General features: G+C 43.0%; 1 long non-coding RNA gene across 2 annotated transcripts in view; it reads right to left on the reverse strand.

Moving 5' to 3' along the window:
* Positions 1 to 13280, reverse strand: part of LOC144455869 (uncharacterized) — a 107341-nt gene that overhangs the window by 13520 nt on the left and 80541 nt on the right. For both annotated transcript variants that reach the window (XR_013484689.1, XR_013484690.1), the window contains exon 3: positions 1831 to 1972. This is a non-coding gene — a long non-coding RNA (uncharacterized LOC144455869). The remainder of the gene's footprint in view (positions 1 to 1830; positions 1973 to 13280) is intronic.

Below are 13280 nucleotides of genomic sequence, written 5' to 3' on the forward strand. Positions count from 1 at the left end.
AGTGTTCCCTGGTGATTTTCCAGACCCCTTCAGGAGAAAGCTTGGGACCTTCCCAGGGCATAGCAGAGCAGTGGTTATTCATCTTGTCTCCTTGGTCAGTTTACTGCTGTCATCACTCAGCAAAGATTTCTAGAGCTCTTCCCAAGCACCCAGCTTGGGGCTGCCATTCTCAAGCCTCCCAACCTGTAGGACTGAGTCCACCACTAAAGGATGCTATCTCACCTGACCTGGGCCCTCCCCACTACATGACAATTCTTTTATTCATCTCTGATTAACTTCCTATCACATTCCCCACAATGACTGTACCAAACCTCCTCTTTCCTCCTTGCAAGCTTCTTGAGGGCAGGGATTATGTTATTTTTTAAAAAATCTTTGTATTGCCAACATCTAGAACCAGTCTGTGTATATGAGTAGTCACTTGAGAAATATTTCTTGAACTACCTCACATTAGCATTTGCCGTTCTGATTACCATCTCATACCGGCTTCTTCATGTAAGTGGTTGTCTTGACACGCTTCATCCTACCCTAGTTCAGATGAATGTTTAAACCTAAGTGCAGGATTTTACATTCATTCTCCCCTCAGTTTCATCTTGGTAAATAGTTTTCTATCCAGCTGAGATCTCCTGGGATTTTGATTGAGCCATTCAAAACATTAAGCGTCTTTCCAAGCTTTAAATTCCAGACAAATTTGGTGATCTGATCATTTGAGGGCACTGGTCATTTGGGACTATGGGACAGAGGAAGGAGAAGTGTTGAGGATAAGTTTACCTGCCTTGCAGTTTTCCCAAGGTGTAGTCCTGATATGGCAACTAGAGAGAGTATTTCCTTAAGCCCAACCAGAAGTCTTGGAAGGGCAGGGAGCCAGCCAATGTTTCTGGGGGGACTCTGGGACATGGAACTGGTCTGGACCCCGTGTTTTTTTTTTCCCTCTGAGCAGAACTGGGCCCTACTATCTCAGCCTTATCTTCATATTGTCTCTGAAGGCTCCAGAAATACATTAGCACTTTGGGGAGTGCTCCTAAGACTTTCAAACTCCTTACAGTTGCCTAATAGAAGGGAGTGTCCAGTTGATTTTGGCTTCATGTCTCTTAAAAGAATTTTAAGAAAATTTTTTTTCTAGTAATTAGAGCTGTTCAAAAATAGAATGTGCTGTCTCAGGGTATTGTGAATTCCCCATCACTGGAAATGTTCAAGTGAAAGGGGGCAATTGTCAAAGTGGACTTGAATTCATTCAGGTTTATGATTATAGGGTTTATTACTGTGAGGGCCTTAGAGATGGAGTCCAATTTCTTCCTTTTATAGATAACCCTTTGATAGAAAAAATAATTAATTTAATTCAACAGACTTATCAAGAAAGCCTACTATGAAAAATGCTCTTTGTTTCATATTGGAGCCACAATGATGAAAAATGATGTAGTCCCTGCCCTCAATAAGTTTACAATCTATTTAGGGTATGGGTTTTATTATTGTTCAGTAGTTTTCAGTTGTATCCAACTCTTTGCAACTCCATTTGGGGTTTTCTTGGCAGAGATACCAGAGTGGTTTGCAATTTCCTTCTCCAACTCATTTTTACAGATAAGGAAACTGAGGCAAACAGGGTTAAGTGACTTTTTCAGGATCATATAGTTAGTAAGTGTCTGAGGCCAGATTTGAACTCAGGTCTTCCTGACTCTAGGTCTAGCACTGTATTCACTGTGCCACCTAGCTGCCACTGGCATAGGATATGTACCCAAATAAGTATGGAATGAAGAAGAACGTGAGAGAGGCAAAGGAAAGAGCCAAACAAAAGTGATCTAGAAAAATGTGAAGTAGGGGAGAGATCACTTTCACCTGGGCCAAGGTGGGTTCCCAGAAGCCTTCATGATGGAGGTGGCCTCTCATCCGGGGCTTGAAGAAAGTATCAGATGTCAACAGGTGGAGATGACGAAGCTCTGTGCTCCTATGGGTGTCCAGACGTCGAGGGACAGTCAGCCTGCACAAATACAGTCACTTAGTCAGTTGACAAGCACTTATTAAGTGTCTGATACATGCCACATACTACACTAAGGGCCGTGATACAAAGAAAGGCAAAAGACAGTCCCTGCCCTCAAGAAGCTCACATTCTAACAAAGGGAGAGAGTGAAAAATGGGATGAGCTCAGGAAACAACTTGTCCTCTTGTTTGGTTGAGTATGTAAAGGGGATTCAAGCAAAACAAAGCTAGAAGAGTAGTGCATATTTGTTGAATTGAGAGGGGAAAAAAAAACCTTTTCTATCATTGATATCACATGGGCCCCCAAACTCTGGTCTCATACTTTTCATAGTATTCTCCTCTTAGACTAACTCCCTCTCTAGTTCTGAACCTGCACTCCCAGGATGACCCACCCTTAATAATAATAACAACAATAACTAGCATTTATATAGCGCTTTAAAGGTTTGCAAAGTGCTTTATAAATAGTATCTCATTTTATCTCACAACAACCCTCAAAGATAGATGCTATTATTATCCCCAGTTTACAGATGAGGAAACAGAGGCAAAGGTCAAATGGTTTGCCCAGCTGGAATCAAACAGCTAGAGTGTCTGAGGAGAGACGTGAACTCAAGTCTTCCTGGCTCCGGGTCCGAGGCCTTATCCACTGCATCACCTAGCTGCCTTAGCTCTCTGTAGTTGGTCACACTAAGACCACAGATGCCAACCACTCTGGTGTCTTTATCAAGAAAACCCAAAGTGGGTCATGAAGAATTGGACATGATTGAAAAATGACTGCATGACAACAATAAAAAGCCAACAGATATGCTAAGGGCCAATACATCCATATATTATACATATATATATATATATATATATATATATATATTATACATATATATATATATATATATATACACACATACATGCATATGTGGAAATTTATATAATGGGAAAACATACATACATACGCACACAAACATATATATATATACACACATACACACAAACACATACATATACACATATACACCGGGGAGTAGGCAACGGGATACAAAACACAATCCTTCCTATTAGGGAGATAATAGTCTAGCTGAAGAGACAAAGCACATAGGAAACACAGGCAGTATGGAGCTTTAGAAAGAACACCGGCCTGGGCGTCAGAAGACCCATATTCTAATCCTGATTCTGCCATAATTTGCTATATAAATTCACAGGGGTGAGGGTTGCCCCTCCAGGCCTCAGTTTCTCTATCTACAACATGAGGGCATTAGACTAAATTACCTAAAGGATTCCTTCAGCTCTGATGTTCTAAAGAACTCTTTTTATTGTTCAGTCATGACCAACACTGCATGACCCCATTTGGGATTTTCTTGGCAAAGATACTGTGTGATTTGGCATTTCCTTCTCCAGCTTATTTTACAGATGAGGAACTGAGGCAAACAGGGTTAACGGACTTGTCCAGGGTCACACAGCTAGGAAGTGTCTGAGACCATATTGGAACTCAACTCTTTTTGATTCCAGGCCCAGTTCTCTATCCACTGAGCCACCACCAGCTGCCTCTACAAAGAGACCTTACAGCTCTGCATTTTTATGTTCAATAGTCCCTTCCATCCCTGCCATTCTACTTTCTATGGTCCTGTTTAGCTCTGACATCCTTCGTTCTAAGGTTCCTTCCCCCTTTGACGTATTCTAGAGAACAAAAACTTGATAGACATTTACTACTATGTAGTCGGCATCATATTAAGAGCTACATAAAGCAGCCTGTGGTAAATACCACAATAAGTGGTAAATACAGTATATGTCATGGAAGGGTGAGAAAGGGAGGGATCGGTGTTGGCTGGAGCTATCAGAGAAGGCTTCCTAGAGGAGGTGGAGCTGGAGCTGGATTTGGAAATGCATTCTAGGCCACTTTCCCACAGTCCTCACTCGGCATTTCCATGCTCTCCACCTTCTCCCATTTTTCCTGGCTGGTGTTTCTTTTTGGCCTCTGGGATCTCTGCCCTTCTTTGCTGGTTCAGTGTTGGCAGATCTTTGCCAGGTTACCCACCCTCCCCGGGCCAATGGCTGAGTCAGCCCAGGAGGGAGCAGTTCCCCATCCCAGTCTTGTAAATCCTGCCCTTCAGCCCTTTAATCGGGTTTATGACTCCACTGTGAATCCCAGCTCTCCTGTTTGACGTTTTCCAGGACCCAGAGAGGCTGCTGGGCCCCTGAGAGACGCTATGGATTCGTCAGACCTCTCGCCACACGACTTTGGAGGTTGTCTGGGATTCTCTTGGGCAAACCCCCAAAACACAAATCCGTCTCTGCCTTCCTTCTTCCCTCCCCTCCCCAGCATTTTTTCCAGTAACATCCAAGCCCACGTGCATTGGAAATTGAATCCGGCTGCTCCGTATGTCTTGTTGGATTCATCCCTTGCTGTTGCTGTTGGGGTGAGAGGCTCTAGCGGCCAGATTAGGGTTGGGTCTCTGGGATTTGAGCAGCTCAGTTTGGGAAGGGGACTGGCCCTACTTCCAGATGGATTAGGGAGCATATTGGCTTGATGGGGCCTGGACAGAGGTTTGGAAAGGAAGAAAGTTAGGGGACCTGTCCTTTCTCCTTGAGCAGACCCCAGGGTTGCTTTATGGAACCACCAATGGGTGTCCATTGGTTCTAATGTATGGCATTGCAGACCCTCACACATAGTGACTCTCAGTATAACTTGTTTTGATTTAATCATGGCATATGATTTCATAGGATCATAGATCTAGAGCTGGAAAAAACTTTAAATGTCATGAAGTCCAAACTTTCATTTTATAGATAAGGAAATCTAAGTCTCAAAGAAGTGAAGCAGGTGGGCAGGTCAAAGGTAATAAGCAATAGCAGGATTTGAACCTAGGTCCTCCAACTTTGGATTCAACACCCATTGCACTGAACCACATTGTCAGGATGGGCCCCTCAGGGTTTTGTTAGCAAAGTTAACCAGTCTCTTCCTGATGTTATATTTCTGGGAGGGAGAGGTCCTTTCCCATGGAGTCCTTTTCTAGCCTCCTAACGTGTTCAAGACAGATTCTAACTTCTCCAAGGAGTTAAGAGTGAGGTGAGGAAAGGGTTCTGAAGGGTGAGGATGAATTCCACATATAGGCTTTTAATTTTACCTGCTTGTCAAAAGATGCCTGGAGAAAGTTCTGGGTAAATATAGACCCAATGGTTTTCTTATCTATCTATCTATCTATCTATCTATCTATCTATCTATCTATCTATCTATCTATTCTATCTATCTATCTATTTATCTGTCTGTCTGTCTGTCTGTCTGTCTGTCTATCTATCTTTGTTTCTTTGTTTCTTTTTTCTTCCTTCTTTCCTTTCTTTTTCTTTCTTTCAGGAAGCAAACTACATATAGATGCTCCAAGGTCTGTTATGTGAACATTATCCATTCATTCCTTATAGAAAATAACTTCCCTGAAGGCAGGGACCATTTCATTTTTATCTTTGCATCCTCAAAACCTAGGATGATACCTGGCACATAGCAGGCTCTTAATAAATACATGTTAAATTAAATTGAATTCACCTCTTTAAGTCGCAATCCTTCTCAGCCTAAGAAAAGTCATCCCATCTTCCCTTACCTGACCTTCAAGGCAAGGCAAAGGAAAGAAGAAAGAAAATGTGGACTTGTTTGGCAGTACGGTGTAATGCAGAAGGGACTGGCCTTGGAATCAAGAACACCTGTACTCAGGTGCTGCCTCCATACATTCCAATTATGTGACCATGAGCAAATCACTTAACTTTTCAGCGCCCCAGCCAGTTCTAAAACTATGAATTACAAATGAGGTACAGATTTGCATCAGTAGAAGGAGTGTCCACATGCAAAGTTCCCTATACTAATAAAATCCTAGGTTCAAACCAAAAAGAGATTGACATCAACAATAGGCATGGTGAAAGCCTGGCGACTTGGCCAACACCAGCTGTCTTCTTCCAAGGCATCTTGGACTCTAAAAGCAACAGGTACGTGGCTGTACCTGTTTGGAAGGGACCTGCAGAGGAAATCAAGTCCCTCTTCTTGCCTCCACCCAGGGCTGTACCTAAACCACCCCCAGACAGATGACAATAAGCTGACTCATCCTTCGATTTCCCAGAGGGGCTTGTATTGAGGCCAAAAGCAAGAGACCAGAACTCATGGAGCTAAGAGCTGGCAGAGACCTTAGAGGTCACCCAGTCATAGCATTCTCAGTTTACAGATGAAGAACCTGGGGCCCAGAGATGACTAAATGACTTGTTCATGATGACAGAAGGAGTAAACAGGAGAGCCAGGAGCCGAAACCAGATTCTCTGACCTCACACTCAGGGCTCTTCTCTGTCTGTCTTCCCAAAGACTTCAGATCCAAAATGCTTTTCATTTCCTCAAGGCCTATTCACTATAGGAAGCCTTCCTTGACACAGGGTTCTTCTCCACCTCTGAAGCCAAACCCCTTTGCAACTTACATTCAGAATGGCACAGTTTAACATGAGATTGTTTTCAAATGGTCTCAAGGAAGGGTTTAAAGTTTACTCAATCCCACTGTGAGCTCCTTGAGGTAGAGACTATGCTGTGCCTCTGCCTTTTCCCATGTTTTCTTCTCACCAAAGTATTCAGTTTGTCCAAAACCAGGCACGTCAGCTTTCTCCTAAAATCCATTCCTCCTGTCATTATTTCTCTCTATGACATCACCACCCATGGTCTCCTATTTTCAAATCATAGGATTAATGGACAGGGATAATGAATCCTGAATTTTTCCAACCTTCCCTCGCCTCTCATATCCAGTCCAGTCCAGTTCACTCCATCCAATGCAATCCAGTCCACTCTAGTCCAATCTAGTCCAATCTAATCTAGTTCAGTTCTAGTCCAATCCAATCCAGCTCTGTCCAGTCTAGTCCAATACAGTCCAGTCCAATGCAGCGTAATCCAATCCACCAACTGTTTATTCAGTGCACTACTACATTTATTGAGTGTGTACTATATGCCAGGCACTGTGCTAAGTGCTGAGAATATTTAAAAAGAGTCAAAAGACAGTCCCTGCCCTCAAAGACCTAATGTGGGAGAAAACATGCAAATATATATACAAACATATATTATATATATGCAAATCAAGCTAGTACAACTAGGAAATAATTAAGAGAGGGAAGGCACTAGAAGTAAAAGGGGTTGGCAAAGGTTTCTGGTAAAAGATGAGATTTTAATTGGGACTAAAAGGAAGACAGGGCTGTCAGTAGATGGAGAGCATTCTAGGCATGGAGGACAGCCAGAGAGAATGCCCAGCACCAAGAGATGGAGTGTCTTATAATGGGCATACAAAGACAAAGAGAAAAATAGCCCCCACACTCTACTTCCCCGGACCTCAGTTTCCCCAACTCTAAAATGAGGGGTTGGCCTAGGTGGCCTTTGAGGGCCCTTCACCTATTATTACCCCTCCAGGATCTTACATAAAAGCAGCAGGTATGTGACTAGAGCTTACTTTTTTTTTTTTGGCATGTAGCTCGTATATGCTCTGATGATCCTTCCCTCAACTCCCACTCTCCAAGCTTTAGCTACAGCTCCCCCTGAGGAAGCTAGGGGCATCCCCAATGAGTGATTCTCTAAGGCCTTTGGTCTGAACCCCTATAGGTGTGCTTGCCTCCAGGGTTATCAGCTGGGAATCAGTTTAGTCGGCTCATGCTTAAAGTAGCTTTTAAAAGGGGTAACAGCAGCAGCAGCAGCAGTAGTAGCAGCAGCAGCAGCTTGTATTATATAGCACCTATTATGTGCCAAGAGCTGTACTAAATGCTTTATAAATATTTTCTCATTTGAGCCTCACCACCCTGAGAAGTAGGTGTTATTATTATCCCAATTTTACAGTTGAAGAAACTAAGGTAGAGAGGTTAAATGACTTGCCCAGGGTGACATAGCTAGAAAGTGATTCCAGGCCTGGTGCTCTATCCACCACACCAATTAGCTACCTTACAGTGTTTGTTAAGGTGGTCCAGTAATAACGGTTGGCACAAAACATCCCCCAAAAGTACGTAGCACACTCTCCCACAAGTACATAGAGTTCAGGGGAAGCACATGAGGTTCCCAGTTGCAAATAGTTCTTCTTCTCTCATTTATGATACATTCAGGAAGTTCCCCCGGGGAATTTATTGAGTGCATACTATATTCCAGGCACTGTGCTAAGTGCTGAGAATATTTAAAAAGAGTCAAAAGACAGTCCCTGCCCTCAAAGACCTAATGTGGGAGAAAACATGCAAATATATATACAAACACATATTATATATATGCAAAGCAAGCTAGTACAACTAGGCAATAATTAAGAGAGGGAAGGCACTAGAAGTAAAAGGGGTTGGCAAAGGTTTTTGCCTTTACAAACTCGAGTCACCTTCAAGTCATCCCTTTTCCCTTGTCCTACCAACATTCAACCAGTTGCTAAGTCTTATTTCTAATTCCCCAGTATCTTTTGTATCCAACCAATTCACGCAATCACTACTCAAATTCAAGGTGAATCTGCATCCATCTGTCTTTGATCTCATTGCAGACACTGCCATCAAACGATCTGGGGAGACCACCAAGACATTAATGAGAGGATGAGAAGGCCAGTATCCTCCAGACCTTTTTATAGCTTGCAAGATCTCCTCCAGCCAAAGAGGGGTTGGGGTGGGCATGGTACAGGGTCTGCCCGAGGCCAGAGTCAGAGTCTGTCCTCCCTATCCCCTTAGCCAGTTTACAGGGGTGTCCTGGAAAACCACATTTGCTGCACTTTCTGCAATGAATCCTTTTCTTAACTCACTCAGTAATTCAGAGAATATCTCTGGGGCACGGCCAAGTCTCATCTTCTATCCAAACACAGTTCTATTGTTGTGCATCACCCTTCTAGTCTGAAGAACTTTTGCTCTTAGTCTGAGGCCTATGATTGAAGTGGTTGATTGGGCATCCATTTCATGCACGGGAGATGGGCTGTGCAAGGAATGGAGACGGGGTGCCAAGTTTGAGGAACAACAAGAAAGCTTGTTTAACTGGAATACGCAGTCCGCAATGTAGAATGGGAAGTGCAGTGTAACAAGCCCGGAAAGGCAGGCTGGAGACAGAATGTGAAGGGCTTTAAAACTTAAGTCAGTGTGAAGTTTGTATTTTATCTTTGAGCTAATAGGGAGCCAGTGAAGTTTCTTGAGTAGTGAAGGGATTTGATTAGTGAATTCATTTATTTATTTGTTTGTTTGTTTATTTTTTTGGCGAGGCAATTGGGATTAAGTGACTTGGCCAGAGTCACACAGCTACTAAGTGTTATGTGTCTGAGGCCAGATTTGAACTCAGGTCCTCCTGACTCTAAGGTCGGTACTCTATCCACTGCACCATCTAGCTGCCCTGGCTGCTCTCTAGAGGATAGATAGGAGAGGGAGAGAAATTGGAAATGCAATTAGGATGCTTTTGCAATAGTCTAGTTGAAAGGTAACAAAGGCCTGAATTTGAATGGTGATTTCGTGAATTGGATGGATACAAAAGATACTGGGGAATTAGAAATAAGAAGACTTAGCAACTGGTTGAATGTTGGTAGGACAAGGGAAAAGGGATGAGTTGAAGGTGACTCTTGAGTTCGTAAAACTTTGTGACTAAGAAGGTTGTTGATGGCCTCAACAGAATTAGAGAAATTTGGAAGAAGAATAGGTTGGAGGGGAGGAGATAATGAGTTCCTTTTTGGATACTATGAGTTTGAGATGGCTTTAAGGTTTTCATGGGGAGATATCTGACAGGATGTTGGTGATGTAAGACCGGAACTCTTCAGAAAGACCAAGGATGGATAGGTATGTAGAGCAGGAAATCGCCTGCAAAACCCATGGGACCCGATGAGATCACTAAGACAGAATATAGAGAGATAAGACCTAGGATAGATTCTTGGGGTACACCCACAATTAGAGGATGTGATATAGATGATGACCTAGTGAAAGAGCCTAAGGAGAGATCAGACAGGTAGGAGGAGAATCAGGAAAGAGTGATATCATGACACCAGAAAGAAGAAAGAGTATAAAGGAAGAGGGGGTGACAAGCAGTATCAAATGCTGCAGAGAGGTCAGGAAGGAAGAGGGATGGTTTTGCAATGGAGAGGTCATTTGGTCACCTTTTTTAGAAAGCCATTTCTGTGGAGCGGTGAGTTAGAATCCAGTCAATTAGGGTCCATCCCATCCCTTCAGCTTCTCTTGGATTTGTCCCCTCCTCTATCCCTGTTGCCACCATTTGCCTGGGACTACCACCATCGCCTACTTTCAGCTCTTCCTGCCTCTACCCTCTTCCTCTCCTGATCTATCCTTCACAATAATCTTCCTTATGCATGAACAGGTGAGGCCGTATCACTCCTCTCAAAAATCTTTGAAGATCCCCATTGATTGGGCATCCATCTTATGCATGGGAGACATTCTGTGCAAAGGCATGGAGTTCAAGTGGCCTCTTGGATAAAATTTCAAATTCCTCTCCCTGGCTGTCAAGGCACTTGGGAATCTGTCACTACCCTGCCTGGAGAGTCTTATACTGCTGCCAGAACCATACTACTGTTCTCTATATACTCTTGTGAAACTGAACTGCTGACCATTGCCCATAGTGGGTAAGTCAATAAGCATTTATTAAGCACCTACTACAAGCACATGCTGCTAAGTACTGGCTCCTGTGCTTTTTCTCCTTAGTGTCTTTGTCCATGCTATTCCTTATGGCTGGAGTGCCCTCCCTTTCCACGTCTAGTTATTTAATTCACACTCACCTTTGAAAGTCCTACTTAAGGCTATCCCTTGCTGTGAGGCTTTCTCTACTACCCTCTGTTGATAATGACCTTTGCCCCTTGGGCTGCACACAATCCTTTGCACATCTTTGGGCAGCTAGGTGACTTGTGGATAAAGTGCTGTGCCTGAAGTCAGGAAGACTAGTCTTCCTGAGTTAAAATCTGGCCTCAGACACTTACTAGCTGTGTGACCCTGGTCAAGTCACTTCCTCATCTGTAAAACGAGCTAAGAAGGAAATAGCAAGCCACTCTTGTATCTCTGCCAAGAAAACCCCAAGTGGGGTCATGAAGACATGACTGAATAACAACAACAATGCACTTATTATGTAATATTCACAGGCTCATGATCTGCAGCTGAAAGGAATCTCAGAGATCATGGGGTCCAACCACCTTATTTTACAGATGAGGAAACGGACGCTCAAAGAGGATAACTAATTTACCCAGGTCACACACATAGCTAGCATCTGAGGAATCAAACTGAATCTTCTTGACGTCAAAGCCCACACTCTATTGTGTCTACATATTGTGTAGTTGTCTGTGTGGTGGGCCTAGAAGGTTGAAATAGTCAGGGAGCCTTTTATCTAGATTTTGTATCCTCTTTCCCCTTCCCCCAATTCATCACAGGACTCTGCACACAGTCAGCACTTAATAAATGTTTGATTAATTTTCACGGTTTTTTGAGAGTCCCACAGTAAAGAATGGTTGACTCAGACTCCCTTGCAGCAACTTCCAGCAGGTATCCGCAAATCATTGACAGGGGCCTAGTTTATACCATACTTGGGTTCTTAGCTTAACGATTTGTTTATTTAACTGGTGGCTACAGTCTTCATTAAGGGCATTTAGCACCTACAGCCATAATAAAAGTGTTTCTAAAACTCCTTTGAAGTGCTAAGAGTCACTTAAGAGGACAGTTAAATAAATAAACCATTAGGAATAGTGTTAGGTCAACCTAGGCCTAATATTCAGATTTGCTAGGAAGGCAGTTTTAAGGTGGTGGAGAAGATCACTGCCTCTAGAAGTTAAAGGAACTGAATTTGAATACAGGTCCCACCCCTTACTAGCTATACAGCCTTAGGCAGGTTGTTGCTGTAGCTGAGTCTATTCAGTTGTATCTGGCTCTTCATGACCCCATTTGGGGTTTTCTTAGCAGAGATGCTGAAGTGGTTTGCACTCCGTTCTCCAGCTCATTTTACAGATGAGCAAACTGAAACAAACGGGGTCAAGTGACTTGCTCAGGGTCACACAGCTAGTAAGTGCCTGAGGTCTGATTTAAACTCAGGTCCTCCTGACCCTAGGCTGAGAGATCTGTGCACTGCACCACCTAACTGCCCTCTTAGGAAAGTTACAGCCCCTCTTTACACCTCACTTTCCTCCTCAATCAACACCAAGCACGCACCAATACATGCCAGACTTGGTATTAGACACTGCACGTACAAAGATAAAGAATGAAGCAATCGTTCTCTTAAGGAGTTTACAGTCTATCTGGAGAGGTATGGATATATTTAAGTGTATACAGAATAAACACAAAATAACCATAAGATAATTTAAAACAAGAGGTTTGTATTAGACTAGCAGTTCTTAACCTGGGTGGACATCTGTGGATAGATTTTGGGGAGATCATGGACTTGGATGGGGAAAATACACCTTTATTTCAATGATGTTATTATTATTATCATTGTTGTTATTATTATTACTAAAGATTAGAGTTCCCTGTATTACCTAGGCTAGAAGTGCCAGTGCCGGACGCTCATGGGACTGATCTTAATATTGATGGGCACAGAAGCTTTAACCTGACCTGGTCCAATTTGAGGGTCCTTAGGCATCCTGGTGGTCCTTCTTTCCCAGCAACTCACCATAGTGATGCTGGACTTTGTACAGATTCCTGATTGGCTTTAGCCCTACTTCAGTTCAGAACTCCCAATCAATTGATCCACAAGCCTCAGTCTCCCCAGCAGCAGGGACTTCAGACCACTGCACCAGGCTCATCCCTTATAATCCTGCTTATTGTATTTTATTTTATGTGTTTAAAAACCCTATTCTGAGAATCGGTCCATAGGTTTCATCAGACTTCCCAAAGGGGTCTGCCACACCACAAAAAAGGCTGGAAACCACAAATGAGATAATCTTTAAGGCCTATTGTAGCACTAAGTCATGTGGTCTCCTTATTTAGAATTGACTTTTGCCCTCACCTACATCCTTCAATAGGCCCTACTAATGGGAATGGAGCTGAAGCTTCATTTATGTCAAGAAAAAGCCCTTAGAGTCAACATGGCCAAAGAATGCTGGATTAGGAATTTGGGGACTTGAGCTCCAGTCTTAGTACCGGCTCTGCTGTTAATGATATGTGATGTCTTGAGGCCCCACTTTCTTAAAGTGATATCCCTGTCCTCAAGCAGTTTAGAATCTAATGGGGGAAACAACATGCAAATAAATATATACAAAGCAAGTTATATATAGGATAAATGTTATTGTTTGTCCTTCATTCTCAAAAAGGACCAATGAAATCACAAGGGTGATGTCTTCACTTGCTAGTGAATTAGATTTAAGTGAGGCAGAGTTGCATAAAGTTGTCAGCTTCAC

Source organism: Phascolarctos cinereus, unplaced genomic scaffold, assembly GCF_003287225.1.
Source record: "Phascolarctos cinereus isolate Bilbo 61053 unplaced genomic scaffold, phaCin_HiC Scaffold_2;HRSCAF=192, whole genome shotgun sequence".
In the NCBI taxonomy this organism is placed as follows: Eukaryota; Metazoa; Chordata; class Mammalia; order Diprotodontia; family Phascolarctidae; genus Phascolarctos; species Phascolarctos cinereus.